Source organism: Anser brachyrhynchus (genome assembly GCF_964034855.1).
Source record: "Anser brachyrhynchus genome assembly, chromosome: 12".
NCBI classification, from domain to species: Eukaryota; Metazoa; Chordata; class Aves; order Anseriformes; family Anatidae; genus Anser; species Anser brachyrhynchus.
The window spans coordinates 435,061-451,244 of NC_137707.1; the positions used below are offsets into that span (position 1 = coordinate 435,061).

Sequence of the window (16,184 nt, forward strand, 5' to 3'; positions counted from 1 at the left end):
TGTACAGAGACAGGAGACAGAACATAGCTGCTGCCTCCTTGCTCTCAAATTAAGCCCCTATGAAAATCCATATTAAATTAACACAGGAATAAGCAGGCAAAGAACTAACTGGGGTTGGTGAGGACTGATTTCATTTAAGTTGTGGAGAGAAACCTCATTTTGCCACCTGTTCTTTCTGCAATTAGACAAGGTGGTAGATTTTAACCCTCTGAAACATAATTGAAACAGGTACTTTTTTATTGTTAAAATCCTTTAATCATTCACGCTTATTTGCCAGGGAAGGTATATCAGACCAAATTTTGTTTTAAATAGCAACCTTTGCTGACTTGCATGGAAATTATTACGATGTAGTTTGTATCTCAACAGACTTTTAGGCTGACAAAGTAAGTATACAGAAAAGCACAAACCCCATTGGTTCCAGATGACTTGTTTGAATGGTCCCTCACTGGAGAGCACAGAGCCTATTATCATCAGGGCTCCCTATAAGCAAGTGTGGTACCTTCCAGAGGGCACTATCACCAGCCTGATGGAACAGCACTGCAAGAATCCTAAAGCATGATGCCCAAACCAGGACAAGATGATTTGAACTTCAGCGTTCTTTTCGTCATACTACATTCTCCCTTCTCTCTGCAGTCTGGCTCTCGTCTCTCTCCACGTGCCACCGTGCTCTCATCTCTCACCACGTGCCAACGTGCTCTCATCTCTCACCAGCCCACCATGACATTTTTGGCCCCCCAAAAGGGGGGTGATTTTACCTTCTATTACTTCATCACCCTCCTTACCCACAAACCTAAAATCATGGAACAATCATGCTGCAACATACTTGACTTAGGGTGATACGTAGCAAGGATCTTGCCTCCCTTTCACAAGCTGCTAGCAGGATACAAAGGTCTATTCTTGACCTGTTCTCATCTCTTTTGTTGAAGATTTCAATACTATGCTTATGCTAGTTCAACCCCGCTGGGCCAACAAGACACATCACTTCATGACATAACTCACTGACCCAGGCTTTGACACACTTTTCTGTTCCGTACTCCCTCTTTATTTTTCATTTTATTTTTTTTTCTCTCTCTCCTTCAGCTGTCTTTATTTCCCGTTTCCAGGACCCAGACAAAGCACCCTCCAGCACTCACAGATATTCTTCTCCATTCCTGACTTTCCTCCTTCCACCCAGGTGTTTTGGTGGATTTTACGTTGCTTGAAAAACTAGCTCTGCTGAACCTAAAGCTCCTTACTTCCACTTGTCTGCTGTAGCTACATTACTTCCAAAGGCTGTGGAGTTGCAGGAGAAAACTGCCCTGGGAGAGGGTTAGAGGACAGATGGTCTCCAAAATGTAAAACTTTCTCAAATGTCTTCATGTTTAGAAAGGCTATCTAGTTAGTCTCAAGAGGCATAAAGTGCATTCTCCAAAGCCTCAACAGACCAGCTGGATCACATCTCCATGAAAATACGTACTTTGTTGTCCTATATCTTACATACCTCTCTCAGAATATGAACATATTTCAGAAGATCACAAATTTTCTCAAAACATGCTGCTTCTCATTCGGCAGCTCTGAATGTATCTTATTCAAAGTATATACTACACCATTCTCATAGACTTAGGTTTTAAATATAGCAAATATAGATGTGCTTCATATATTGTGTTATATATGCTCCCCATGTACATTGAGAAGGGTTTATTTTACTTTAATGGACTCGTTTAAGCAATATTTGTCATCTGGAAGCCTGCGAGTGAGGCTATTGCTTAGCACATTCCTTCTGCCTGCCCTGTGAGATATATGGCTAGAGGATGCTCCTGAAGCACCTGGCATGTGTCCCACAGAACCATTGACTCCCAGCAGAGCACATGGAAGCAAGTGCTCTGTTTGCTAAAGTGATGTATGGCTGTCATCTCACCTGTTAGCTTTAACACCACAATCCTTGATCACTGAAAATAGTTTAGAGTCTATCTTGCAGTTCCTCCATCCCAAAGCAGTGAATCCTGAACATGCTGCACCCCTTCATCCAAAGTCAGGCTGGCGTTTCACCATGGGTTTAATCTATTATGTCTGGAAAACTACCAAGGAGGAGGAGGGGGACATCCTGCTTTCCTCCTTCTGCGTGTTCCTGCCATCTCCCGTGACATTAACCCGCATCAGTTCTCACCCAGGCTACCTCTCCGATCAATCTCATGCTGCAGCTGAAGGAGCACCAATACCAGCACAAACGAGCTGAAGGATCAAAAGTTAAAGGCTAGGAAGGGAAGATGAGAGGTATGGAATTTTTCCGCTTAGCATAGAAGGTTATCTACGTTTAAATAGCTCCAGAAACTGCACCCTTAGGTTCTGAAGAAGGGTTCTATAGCAAAGACTGTGAATATTTAAGTGTTTACAAAATGAGGACAGAAATCAACTAACTTGAACAATTCACAACTACAAGACAATACTGTCCACAACACCTGATTAGATCTTGGATGGAATTACTGCAAAGGCACTTGTGCTTTATGATATAAGACAGTTTTTTGTTTGTTTGTTTATTTTGAAACAAGAAAATTAGAAAGAACATTTGGCAGTGGACAGACTACCTTATAACTACCCACGGAAGAATTTTTCTGCATCTTGTTGAAAAGATCATGACTAAGTAAATTCTCATCTTTGCTGGGGACTTTGAGAAACTCCAGCAGAGCTTCAGCTAGTCATGTTTGGAAACTGAACCCTAGCTGGTTCCGGGGAGTAGAGGGGTTCATGTGCTGTGGGAGAGGGCTCTGGATGCCTATCATCATGGAGAACATCTAATACCCTCTTCTAACAGACAGTAACTCAATAAACATCCCTGAATTTGTCTTTGGTAACAAACACAGTGCTATTATATAAAACCTTCCAAATTGAAAATGATCAATGTGCATTTAGGAGCTATCAAAGATATATCACCTGTACTTGCTAGAAAGAAGAGAGAATTTTAGAAGCTGCTGTTAAAGCCCACTATCCCCTCCTCCCTTTTAAACCAAAGAAAAGCACATAAAAGACAGAGGAAAAACAGGTAGCTCAGATAATCTACATCTTCAGTCTCTGAAAAAGTCTTACCAAACTTATGCTATGGTTTGATATGCCATTGTTTCACTTAGCCACTGAAGTTTTAGAGGTTTCTATGTCTAGGGTTATGCCAGACTCATGAAATACAAAGCCAAGGAATATGAGGGGTAAAGCAAAGATAAGGTGAGAGAAAATATTTAAAGCTTTAGCTGCCCCCATGTACTAACAGTAACTTCCTCTTCCTTTTGGCTACAGAAAACAGGGAACAGTAATGCAATAGTAAATGCAGGATTCTAGTCAAGGACTACGGGTGGCTGTGTGCTAACTCTTCTTCCTTCTCACCTAGCTGCCAGAGAAGAAATTCCTAGAAAACAATTGCCAATTCTCCCTGCGACATATACATTTTAAAATATTCTTTGAAATTGTAATTATATCTTTGCTTATTATAGAAATAATCCAGCTGCCCAAATGCCTTCTCTTAGTCTAAATAATTCTTTCAACTTAAAGATGCCCAGGTTTTACTAGTGTTTTTTGTCTCAAGCCTTGGTTTATTTTACATGTAGTCCAATATATAAGGTCAAACTAGGCTTGTGCTACTCTGCCCTTGTCACAGAACAAAGAAAGGGGTTAGCACAATTAATATGTCTCAGCTTACAGTGATAGTCATTAGAAGTTAGTGCAACTTGCCTCAGACTGTTGAGAGTCATGCCATGGGCCACATAATCTCAGTACTCTTGGGGCAAAACATACAAAGGCCTGAAGTTGGCCTCTCCCTGCAACTTTGCAAAAAGATGTCTCTGAGCTCTCTGAAAATACATAATACAAAAGAATAATCTAGGGTGGAAAGGACCTCCAGAGGTCACCTAGTTTAACCCTCTCCTCAAAGCAGGTCTAATCAGATCAGGTTACTCAGGAACTTGTCAGTATACCTTCAGCTTTGTTCCTGAAGATGCCAATAAAAATCTACATATAAAAAATCACAACATGAGCGATTACTCTTAACTGGAAAAAGCACGTCTGCTAACACTTAAAGACAGATGGACCAGAGAGCCTTCAAAAGAACCCCAGCGGTCTACAGACTACAGGTTCAGAGCAGCTAATCTAACCTACCTGCTATTTAAATCATTAATTCTTAAACATAGAAAACAGATTATTCCTTTCCCCTTGGCAGAAGCTTCTTCATATTTGAAAGATGTTGTCATATCAGCCTCCTCTACTGCTATTATAAAATTTGCACGTAAGAGCCAATAGAACAAGACAGAAAACAGTTTGGCATGCTGCCTTTTGTACTTTTGCTGATTCATCTTTTTAGAAGTGTCACACAAGCAACCATTCTAGAAGTGATATTGCATTAGCACCAAAAGCTTTCCAATGTTGATTCCTGGCCTCCATTTACTTTCATAAATAAATGCAGAGGATCAGGTTGTTATATTATTATCAAACACCATGGAAGACTGGTCCAAAATAGCACTTCCCATCTAGCAAAGGGCTCCTACAGTTTCATTCATGCCTAAGAAATAATCCATTCTGTTTGTACAAGCATGCTGAAACGACTTGCTCTTGAGAGGTGAGATGGATTCCTAAAGAGTCCGACCCTTTGTGATTCATAGTCAACAGATGCTCTTGAACAAAGGCAGGTCAGGTGGTAATCCCCTCTATTTTGTCTGTAGCAAAAAAGCAACATGAGACACATCAAGAGTTTGCATTGAATTTCTGTAGCAAGTACTTTACTATCTCCAGTAGGACAGCAGCTTGTGAAGTTGAGCACAGGTTCATATCTGAGAATGGAGAAAGCAGACATCAGACTGCAGTACAGTTACGTCTGGCCTGGTTTTAACAACTTGCAAAAAGGTATTTTCCTCCAGTATCAAGTAACTAAGCAAGCAGTACATTGCCTTTGAAGACACAGTCTTGTACATCTACTAGAGGTCAAAAGGCTTGGCTCTTACTTGGAACTCTGTCGCATGCTTTCTTTATGACCTGGATCTATCACCTGAGGGTTTAAGCAAGAACAAAGAACTTGAGTAAAACTGGAGCATTTGTCAGCCACTTAATGGAAATTCTTGAAGGTATATTATTCACTGTGTTTAGAAAATCAAAGAAAAGGTGGAAAGAGTTATAAATAAGCAAAATAACACTAAATCATCTCAGAATGAAGAATAAATGACTAGCCAGTAGATACCGTCAGGAACTCAGCAAGTGTAAGGAAACAACAGAGATACACTTTCAACTATCCCAAAACCAATGCTTGTGCACCCTAGAGGGAGCCTACTGCTCATAGCAGTGGGGTTTGTGGACTTGCCCTACACATCATCTTGCCTGCCACTGCTGGAGATTGAATACTGGAATAGATGGAACATGCAGGGCATTTCTTATGTTGGTCCTGCTTTTAAAAGTGACTGATATGGCTGAGCTGTTCAAAAGATTACCCTTCCTAAATTCTTATCTAACTTGTTTATTTTTAGTGCCAAAGCAACATAATACAGAACTGTGTTTTGAAGCTATAACTCAAAAAGGTAAGCCTACAAGTGCATAAAACTGGCTCCTCTATTAGTATTGTGACAGGCAAAATTCTCATTACTACCCAGTATGTCTCCCATGTCTACAGTTAGCACCTTTAGTTGACAAATTATATACATCTAATTTTTTTGGTTGGTTTCAGTCCTTAATTTTATAAAATACATGTATGTTCTTTGCAACTTCTATTCCTTTTTCATAATAGCTTTAGGATTAGAGTAGGTAGACATATCTTGAAAATTAGCAGGTAGATAAAGGATTTACATTTATGTACAATATATCAGGATTAGCTAGGGCAGAAGGATACACTGCAATTTGAGTATGTGTAGATGAGGAGAAGGGTGCTTTGAAACAGGCTTGTTCCTTTCATGCTCTAAATGGAAGCAAATTGCATTGAATATCCCAACTGGATATAAAGAACTTGTCTACTGAGTATAGCACAAAGTGTCTATAGGAACCTGGAATGCTGTAAAAGATTTGCTGAGGTGCTATATTACATTTAAAACACTGATGATTTTAAAAACATACAGTTCCATACAACTCTACTGCATGGTCTCTTCATTCTCCACTGCTGCACACTTGCATGTACATTCTCTCTCCCGGTGGCTATTCTCTTCTAGTTCAGGGTAGAACAGAGAAAGCAATTTCTTAAGGTCCACCAATAAAAACAGCCAACCACAGAAATACCAACAGGATTAATATTAAAGCAGGGAAGATAAATACTCAAAGCTCAGAATGATGAAGACAAGCTGTGTGCATACATTACTATCCCTTCACATAAATCTCAATTATTTCCTCAAGTCCTCAGCCTTATTCCCTGCTTGTGCTGTATGGCTGGCAAGGAACAAACCCATGTTCCACATCTGAGTGCCAATTCTGTCTGCAATGAGACAGCTGTAAGCCAGGGTGACAGAACAGGCAAGGAGAGCAGCACGGTCCTACTCCTGCACCTCGGATGTCAATGAGCGTTTTGCCAGAAACTATAATGGGAACAAGACTGGTCCTAGATGGGATCAGTAAACCCATAATTAGGTTCTGAATGAATGGGAATTTCTTCATATATAGGAATATATATTTGAACTGCAAAGTTAACTGCAACCTTAGTATATTTTAGCATGTTTTCCATTATACACAACAATGTGAAGGTGGATGAAAAGTCTATGCACTAGCCTAATTCAGCATGCGTTTTCAGCTACATCCTCTGCACTCTGCCTATTAATTCTTCAGCCAGTACTTACTGTAATATGCCCAGACTTCAGGAACATGAAACAAACAAACAAGAAAAAGAGAAACACAAAAAAAACCAAACCAGTAGTGAATAGTTTCATCCTCCGCTCCATTGCGGAATAACACATTCCTTCCCACCAAAATTAGTTCATGGTCTCAACTCAGTAAAATCCAGTTACAGGCCAAAAAATGCACTTTCTACAAGAGTATCAAATCTCAATTCCAAATTCAGAATCGTATATTTAAAACACTGTTTATTTTCTCTTAAAATGCATTCCAACAAGCTTGCATTCAGTAACAGGTATGGCTTCATCTCAAACTCCAAACAAGAAAGACAAAGTACACAGTATGCTTTGTGTGAAGTGAAAATCTAAGTTTGCAACAGTTTGCACACGGAGTATGCTGTAATCACTTCTAAACAGGTTGGTTCTTGGTGGAATTCCCTTATTTTTATTTCTGCTGTAAAAAACATAGAAGGTCTAGGTAAATGCTCTGTGCCTCCTTCCAACTTCCTCAAAGTATCTGGAAATGTAGAGAGAGTAGAGCATCTGTGGTGGTGGGTAGTTTAACCCCGGTAAGCAACTGAGCACCACACAGATGCTTCCTGACTCCCCTCCCCACCCCAACTGGGTGGGGGGACAAGATTCAGAAGGGCAAAAGTTAGAAAACCTGTAGGTTGAGATAGAGACAGTCTAATAGGGAAGGGAAAGAAAAAAAGTGGTGCAGAACACAACTGTGTACCAAGCTAACCAATGTCCAGCCAGTCTCTGAACAGCATCAGTTCCCCTGGCTAACCCTCCCCATTTTATTGTTCAGCATAACACCATATGGTATCGGATATCCCTTTGGCCAGTTGGGATCAGCTGTCCTAGTTCTGTCCCTCCCAGCTTCTTGTGCACCCCCAGCCTCTTCACTGGCAGGGCAGCATAAGAAGCTGAAAAGTCCGCGTTTCTGTGTAAGCACTGCTCTGCAACTCCTAAAACATCAGTATATTATCAGCGCTATTTTCATTACAAATCCAAAACATAACACCATATGATCTACCATATTATGAAGAAAATTAGCGCTCTCAGCCAAACCAGGACATCCTCCAAACCTCCTGCAACTACAAGTGCAGAAACCCTGGTTCAAGTTGCAGGCTGGGACCAGACACTTCAGCTCCATCTCACTGGAAACAATGACAGAAACCCAGTAAAGGAGATAGTTAGTTGCTTAATGAAAAAGTCTTGTTCTCAAACTCTGCACACTATACAGCTAAACCGAAGCAAACTTCCATGGTGAGAAAATGTGCAACACCCCTAACAACACACTGCTTTTAAAGGAGAATGAACACAAGCCCTCTTCATACACATCTCTCTCTTCTTCCCCTTGCTGCTATTTATGTTTCTCTCCATTTCACATCTTGCCTTGAGGAACAATATTTAGGTCCCCGTGGGTGCTGGAGGTAGCTGAGGGGATTTGCACAGTCCAAGGGCTCCAGACCTTGTTTAGCAGTGATCCCGTGGCCAACTCGCCCAGGCGGTGCTGCCCAGCGGGGCTGCTGCTAGGGCAGACCGCGCAGCGCGCCGTCGGCCGCCGGGCACCCAGATCCGTGCTGGGAGGCGGCGCAGGCTCCGCGCTGGCTCCACAGGCCAGCTCCTCTGTCCGCCGACGGCCAGCTTGTGAGCGCAGGATGGGACCCAGTGCGGCTGCACCCGTCTCTGTCCCAGGCTGCGTCAGGCCGGTTCCCGCTCCTGGGCCAGGCCTGCTTCACGCTGCCGGCCGGCGGGCGCTGCTGGGCCTCCTGCTGCCGCCGTGCCTTGTGCCTCGCACACCCCAGCCCGCCCGCCTGCCCCGCGCTCTCGCACAAGGCCTCGTCGCTCCTGTCAGGCTGCCCTCCCCAAGGTCGCCGGCCTCGTGGCGGAGGCTGCCCTCAGCAAGCACCGCCAGCCATCTCCCACCAGCAGGTCTGTCTTTCCGATCCCTTTCCCGAGTATTTTCAGCTTCCCTGGGTTGCCATGTTATGGGTCCATTAGGTTACAAACAAACTTTTACTGAACACAAGCACGGCACACACATAGAGAGCTCCATAAAGCCAATGGGCGGTATGGTAAACAACATACTTCATCTGCACACTGCCTTCAACTTGTCCTCCTTTGGAAAATTCCCTCTGCATAAAATTTTCCACACTCCTACTGATCACTGTTTTATTTTAAAAGCTTTTTTAAAGGATTTGATTTTAATGAGTACAAGGCTCAGACCAGAAATACTGTATTTCTTTCTCCTGAATGATGAAGTAGGCACTTGGACTCTCTGCATTGATTTCTAATCTGCCATTTCATGCTCTGCCAGTGAGCCCTGTAAACCAGGATCATTCAGCTGTCCCATGAAGTTTTCTGTAAGTAAGAATAGTTAAGGCTAGTTAGGGCAAAAGGGAGGAACTGGCTGTCAGAGTCACAACCCTTAATCAGCCTACAGCTCTTCATCACAGCAGACTGGAGTAATAATAATAACAATAATAATAGCAATAATGAGAGAAAATCTGTATGGACTTTCATAAAAAAGGAACTCAAATTGGAGTTCTGCTCCTCAGGAAGCACACAGCCCCTCCTCCGTTTCCCAGGGAGGGCAGAATGATGGAGAGGCAGGAAATTAAAATGGCAAGGATCTTCTGATAAGAAATGCAAATTCATGGGGGCCATCATGAGTAGACCCATACACAGATACACTCCTGAGTACACATGGATTTTGTCTTATTCACCATGTGCACCAGACCCATGGCTGGATAGCAAGCCTATTCTCGTTTCCTAAGAACCTGTGTTCCAGAATGTCCTTCAGTACAGGCATGCTGCATTCGCCAACTAGTGCAGCAATTATACTCCCTTTGATCAACACTTGTTTTAGATTTCTGTTGAGAAATGTCTATAATTAAAGTGACAAAGATCTTCCTTTCCCACATGCAAAGGAGACTTATTATTTGCTACTCTAAGGCAAAGTCTGGGTTTTTCATTTCAGGTACCTTTGGTTCAGAGATCAAGAACCATATTCTTTTCTTAAATAAAGACACATCAGCGATTTAATTTCCATGTATTCTGTTGAGCCACATCAGGTGCACACACCACCTTATCTGGGTCTGGCTGTCTGCAGTGCCATCAGTGCAGATGCTCTTACCCAGCTCTCAACCACCCTCACACCACCCACCACTATCATTTTTGTGGAGCCAGAAATATTCTTTAGATTCATCCACTGCTGTAAAGTCAGAGCTGTAAAGTCAGATCTTTTCCTTCTTTAAATGTGACTAGCTATTTACTCCCTAACAATTCTGCTTCAGAGCTGATTTAGCATTTTTATTGGAATGTGAAAGCTCTTAAAAGAAGAAAAAAATCTAATCAGGCAGAAGAGATAGAAAACTTGCTGAATTTTTTCTCCCCCCTTTGCACCCCTTCAATCCTATCAAAAGCACATCTTCCATTCATTGCTTCCCGATGTCATTATGACAAGCGGCTACAAATCAATAGCAGAAGCAAAGGCAGGCCTAGCCCGCACTCACCAAGTGATAAAGATTCACTCTCAACCCCGATTTGCTAATAGCACATAATAGCAGCCATTGGCGCCCCGCATTAAATCATACATTTCACTCTGCGTTTATTATGGGATTTTTAAAACTCCTCACCAAATTGGATTTTCTCGACGGTCTCTAATTTCCACATTTATCATTTAAAATTAAACTCCTCTGTGGGGAGGGGGTTGGGAAAAGGGGAAGGAAGAGAGAAGTCATGCAGTTCTGTATTTTCCTCTTTCTTTTTTTATGAAAACCCATAAATAATCCCAGGTATCATTGCCATCAGCCCTGAAGTTTTATATATATAAAATACCAGAACTTAGGATGGAATAGCTTTAGGACTGTGGTTACCTTCATGCAGCTTTGCAAAAGAAGAGGAAATTAAAGAGGAACCAATAAAGAAACAGATTTTAAGTAGGAAATCCAATAAACAAAATAGTCAACAATGTAAGCTGGTATGAAAAGTGTTAAGGAAAATTACTGTGGATTTCCACAGCTGCAAGAGCTAAGTAGCAAGGATAAGATGGACCAAAAAGACTTAAAGAAACAAACAAACAAAACCTTATTATCTCTTCCAATTTGCAGAAAATTAATTTGACAAATGAAGTGAAAACTTAAGAACAAACTCATCTTTTACAGCAGATTTTTCTTAAAACTAATTCCCTTGTGACGAGGACCAATGAAGACAGGTGATATTCCTGAAACAACTGTTCGTTGAAATTTATTATTTCATCCCATTCATCCTACAGGCATCATCATGTATAAGCCTATTGGTCAGAGAATTATGTTTAACAGTGTCTGTAGGAGCACACGCAAATTTTTAAGAGAGAGGCTTCAGGATGAGGCAAAGATGGCTTGTGTTTTGGTAACCACTGGCCATGCAGACAGTGGAGTCTAAATGTCCCAGTTACACCCACTGGAACCAATAAACTGGAGTCTTCATAGCTCAGGTCAGTATAATCCAATGGTATTTCCTAGGGAGTGCAGCTTCTAGTGAAGGCACATGGTGCAGATACTGGTTAGTCATCTGATTACACCTGATCGTTTTAAGTAAATGAAAGTATTGTTTCCTTTAGATGATGCCCCAACTGAAAGGAACCACCTATTTGGAGGACCAAAATTTATTTCAGCCTTGTAAAGCTGACAAAAAAGATGTCATAATAATGGCAAAAGTGAGTTCAAAAAATATGCCCAAGGTGCTTTGGCTCGAGGAAGGTACAGATAAGGTACTGGTGGTTTTGAAGACAGGACAGGGTCACTAAAGGCATCCTCTCGTAGAATGGGGTGATGTGGGACCATAAGCAACATTAGGGTGAAGAAACCATGCATACAGCTTTGGGTGTTTTTCTTGATGCTTTGTTTGGTATATTCAAGAAATGATTACTGTGGCTAGTGCCAGAAGAGGTGTTAGAGTACTTTGCTGAGCTTCTCCAGACACTCTTTGAAGCTAGGTCTGATAGGTGCTGACTGCATGCAGAGACTGGGAATTCAAGCTTTTCAGCCCTCCTCTTGTCCAAAGCAACTTTACCTACTCAGCAGAGCAAGAGTGATTTTGCAGCTGTACAGAAATAGTGCAACAGACTGTTTTTCAGACGTGGAGACTTGAAGATCATAATTCAATTGGTGCTTTGGTTCTGAAGCATAAAGCCAGTTTTCAACACTACATGTAAATAAGCCCGTTTACTGAACTCCAGAAAAGAAAAAATATGACTACTTACAACTTTCTACTGTAGAGGAGCCAAAGTAAAACAGTATGAGAGAGATATAGAACCCCTCTGCTCTGGAGAGAGGACGAAAGGGATGCAAACATGCCTGCAACCTGAATGGAATCTACTGCTTGTGATTCCAGCTTAAAGAATGCAAGAAGCACAGACACTGTGAGAAATTTTGATAGGCAGACTCTCAAAGAACTTCCTGCTTTATGAGATGATACGAATGATACAAATCCTGGGGTTTTAGTAAACAGAGATCTGTATCAGAACAGAAATTATCAGGTAACATTTTCTGTCTTCCCCCCAGTCTGCTCACATTACAAGAGGTGCAGAGTTCAATGAGCATGTGTCACAGTTACTGATCTTAGACCAAGCACAGCTCTGCTCACCTTGAGAGTATCAAAGCCCATGTTTCTCCACCTGTGTCAGCCCTGAAAGAAGCATCCAGATCCCAGACTATTTGAGGCATTTTACATTAAAAAAGGAATTTGAGTTTAATGTGAACAAAGGTAAGTGACTTCTGAAACAGAAGGTGATGTAATAATGGCATGGTGAATTAAGCTTTCACTTATCCAACTATGAGATGCGAACTCAATCAACCCACTACCTAATATCCAGTTAGTAAAATCACCCCAATTCACAAACTATGTAGTTTAACTAGGACTCTGCTTAAAAGAACTTGGGAGATTTTTGTTTTGGTAAGTTTGGGTTTTCACTAAAGAGCTCCAGAGATAAAATTCCTTATAAGGCATTACCAGTTCAGCTGCTACACATCATCAACCATATCACAGGCAACACTCCGAACAACTTTTAGCCTTTTTGTGGCTGCATCAATGCTACTCTGAATCCCAGCTGAATGCAGGAGCTGCTTTTGTTTACTTTGAAATTATCTTCTCCTAACACTTCTGATAATAGTCACAAAATTCCAGATCCTCTCCTTTTAAAACTGTTACCTGTTACCCTAAGCATCAGCTGTACTACTAGGGGTTGGAATATGGAAATGCTCCTGAGAACTAGTCACCTCTTACAAAGTAAAAGAAAATCATAGCATGATTTTTCCCTCCTTTAAAGTGCTGATAACTTTCAAGGAATACAGTGGTTACTGGTTTAGAACCTGAGTATTGGCCACCACTCAATTTAAGAAGCGACAATTGGATCTCTGGTATCTTCACAGGAAGAAATGTCAGAACATGAGTCTGGCAACTGCAAAATCAAATCACAACTTTCTTTCACAAGAGACTTCTGTTTAAAGTTAGAACATTAGTAAGAGTTAATTTAGGCACAGAGCAGAGGGAAAGAACGAAATGTTTTAGGTGAAGAGCTTTCTTTTTTTTTTCTTTATTTTATTTTTTTAACTTCAGACATCCCATACAGTAAACAGCAAAGACAGACATCTTCCTTCACATTAAGTAATTTTAAGGATATGCCAGGGTCCCATTTCTTTTTTCTTTGTCTATTTTTTCTGTGGTATTGCCTATTCAGATTGAGGCTTTCTGTTACCATTTCATTACTTTTTAGTTCCATGTCAACGTTCAGACATATGAACAACCCCAGGTATTGGTCTCTCTGGAAGACAGCTTTGAATATATATCCTTCCAATGCCTCTCATGTATAGCCATACTGTTTCTTACTGCTCTAGAGTCTGAAACATCCTGTAGGTTTATTGATTCACCTAACCACGTTAGTGATTCACACTAACGCCACTGATCTTTATCTTTTGCATTCTTCCTGACTAGTGCATCAAAACTGGAAGTATGCGACACATTACTCTCCAACTGATCTGCAAGGTTTTAATACCACACAGTCAAAGTTCCCCCACAGCCACCATCTTTCCTTCAGTTGCAATTGAGAGAAAAGCATCCCGAACTCAGTAACCTGAATTATCAGAGTAATTCTGCTGCTCTTGAATAGACCACGCACGATGACTTCACAAAATGGTTGCTTCCATCCTGACCAGAGATCAACTTCCTGTGCAGGGAAATTGTCCACCAAGGACAATTGAGCCAAGAAGTATTCTGCACACTCCGATCTCTGCCACTGCAGGAATACGGATTGGCAGTTACTTGTAAACACCTCACATAAGGAGGAGTTCTTGAAATGGACAGCAAGGTCTACAGGATACCCAGGAGTAAAATGATTCAGAAAAACAATGCCACAGAAACATGGTTTCAACAGTTCTGATGGTTAGAAAATCATACCCTGGGTTAGCACTTTTGTGGTAAGAATATGACAATAAAAAGGGAATCTCATTTCCATGTTATAATCAGCAGAACTTGGATATTCATCTACAGAGAGGCTAAGCAAATCTCTCTCTGCATGTGTAAACAAAAACATGGACATGGTCACCTTTCAACTTGAAGAGGGCTGTTGTACAACTGGGTCTAAACTCTACCTGACCCACTTTTGCACAGATTTTTGCAGTTCCTGCTGGAGTAAACGTTGATCACTAAAACATTTTCTCTGCAGGAATTATCTCCCCTATGAAACTTCCCAAACTAGAGTCAGTACATTTTGTTTTAAACTACTTTGTTCAGACACTTCACATTAAGAAATGATATGTACTAGAGTATTTCATGCATGTTTTGCAGTAATGAAACAAGCTTTTAAATGAGCTACCTGTATGAACCAAAAAAATGTTTATGGCATTAATTGGTACTGCAACAAATCCTTCATTATAATCAATCACAGCTACCATGGAATAGCAAGTGATCTATGTCCAAGCCCTCTACTGCCATGTTCATACATCCCAGATGATCAACATCAGACTGCACAGGGATGTCTTGCACTCTTTTCTGTTGGCACTAAGACACATCATAAAAGAAACTGAATAATCACTGAGCTGGTGTTATAGCCCAAGGGTCAAAGTAGTATCTGGAACATAAAACAGTGAAGTTCAAGCCATTACTCCAATGAACACCGAATGACTTACAGAAATGATGTGGCTGGCATTAAAGCAGACTGCAAGAAGCTTGTTCAGGATAGCCAGCTCACTGACAGCCATGGCACTCGTGCAGGATGCGCAAGGCAGCAGCCCTGAGGCCTGAAGCAGGCAGGCACAGGCTCCGGCAACACAGAGGAGAGGCAAGCCAAGGCAGCACATTGGTTCTTTTAAATCTTCTTTGCATGATGCCTCTTCTTCATCCCCCACTTCCCAGAAGAAACTCCCTCCCTCTGCTCCTCAGGTGCACACTTATCACTGCATAAGGCTTCTTCAAAGCTACCCAAAAGTATTTTCTCAGATTTCAGGTCCTGGAAACATACAGGAAATGCAAGACTGTTGTTTAGGCACATAGATTTCAAGGTTTACGATAGAAAATAAAACACAGCTAAATATATCAGAATCTTAATGCTTTCAAAGCCAAAAGGCAAGCAGCCTTTTCAAAATAACACATGACTTAAAAAAGCTTAGGGTCAGCAAAAATGTAGGACGGTGAAGGCTCCCCAAAGTTTGCTCTTATACTTATTTTACCACAGCAAGTAAAGGGTTTAGCCAAAACAAATAAAATAGAATTCCCACAAGTTGCCTTCTTATGCTCCCGCTTACGGTATCAGTGGGACAAGACACGGCAGCCAACTCTGCCAGCGTCCCCTTTGGGAGAAACAGAAAAGATTAAAGAACACATAAGTTGTAACATGCTTTTATTTTCCTACCTCATTTAAGTGAGTGCTGACAAAGTATTTCCTTGTACCTTATGAAAAGACAAATTCTGAAGCAAGTCTATGATTAGCCACATGCCCTCAAAAACTTGATAAATCAGCACACAATGGAATCTATACCTGGCGTTCTAGGCCAGCAAGCAGAGTCTGAGACCAAATGTCATCGAAAACATTGGTGGCACAGAGGACTGAGTTTAACTTTCACACAGAGTGGCATGTTCTGTGATACTCATTAGCTTCTAACATTTCTGTGCATGGTCTCAAGGACTGAAATTTAAAACACAAATAATCAACCACCCAGAGGCTGAGAGGATGCTAAGATTCTGTATCCTCTTCTGTGGAACAAGGACAGAAGAGAGACTTAAGCTAGCACACCTTGACTCTAGTTAAGCCAAGAATTAGACGGAGGGCATTTTCAGCAACATGTCCTCGGTGTTATAATTTGTTTCTTTCATTCTGTCAGTGCTCAAACTTGTTGACCTTCCAATCATACTTGCCCTTTCTATCCTCATCTTCGC

General features: G+C 41.4%; 1 protein-coding gene across 50 annotated transcripts in view; it reads right to left on the reverse strand.

The window, feature by feature from the left end:
* LOC308176543 (uncharacterized protein) overlaps positions 1-16,184 on the reverse strand; it is a 129,003-nt gene that overhangs the window by 65,682 nt on the left and 47,137 nt on the right. For 36 of the 50 annotated variants that reach the window (XR_013938314.1, XR_013938338.1, XR_013938339.1 and 33 more), the window contains one exon: positions 14,939-15,258. The exons of 10 other annotated variants lie outside the window; for them this stretch is intronic. The gene's annotated coding sequence lies outside the window, so the exon portion shown is untranslated. 4 more of the 50 variants (XR_013938334.1, XR_013938335.1, XR_013938336.1 and 1 more) reach the window with 4 other exon arrangements.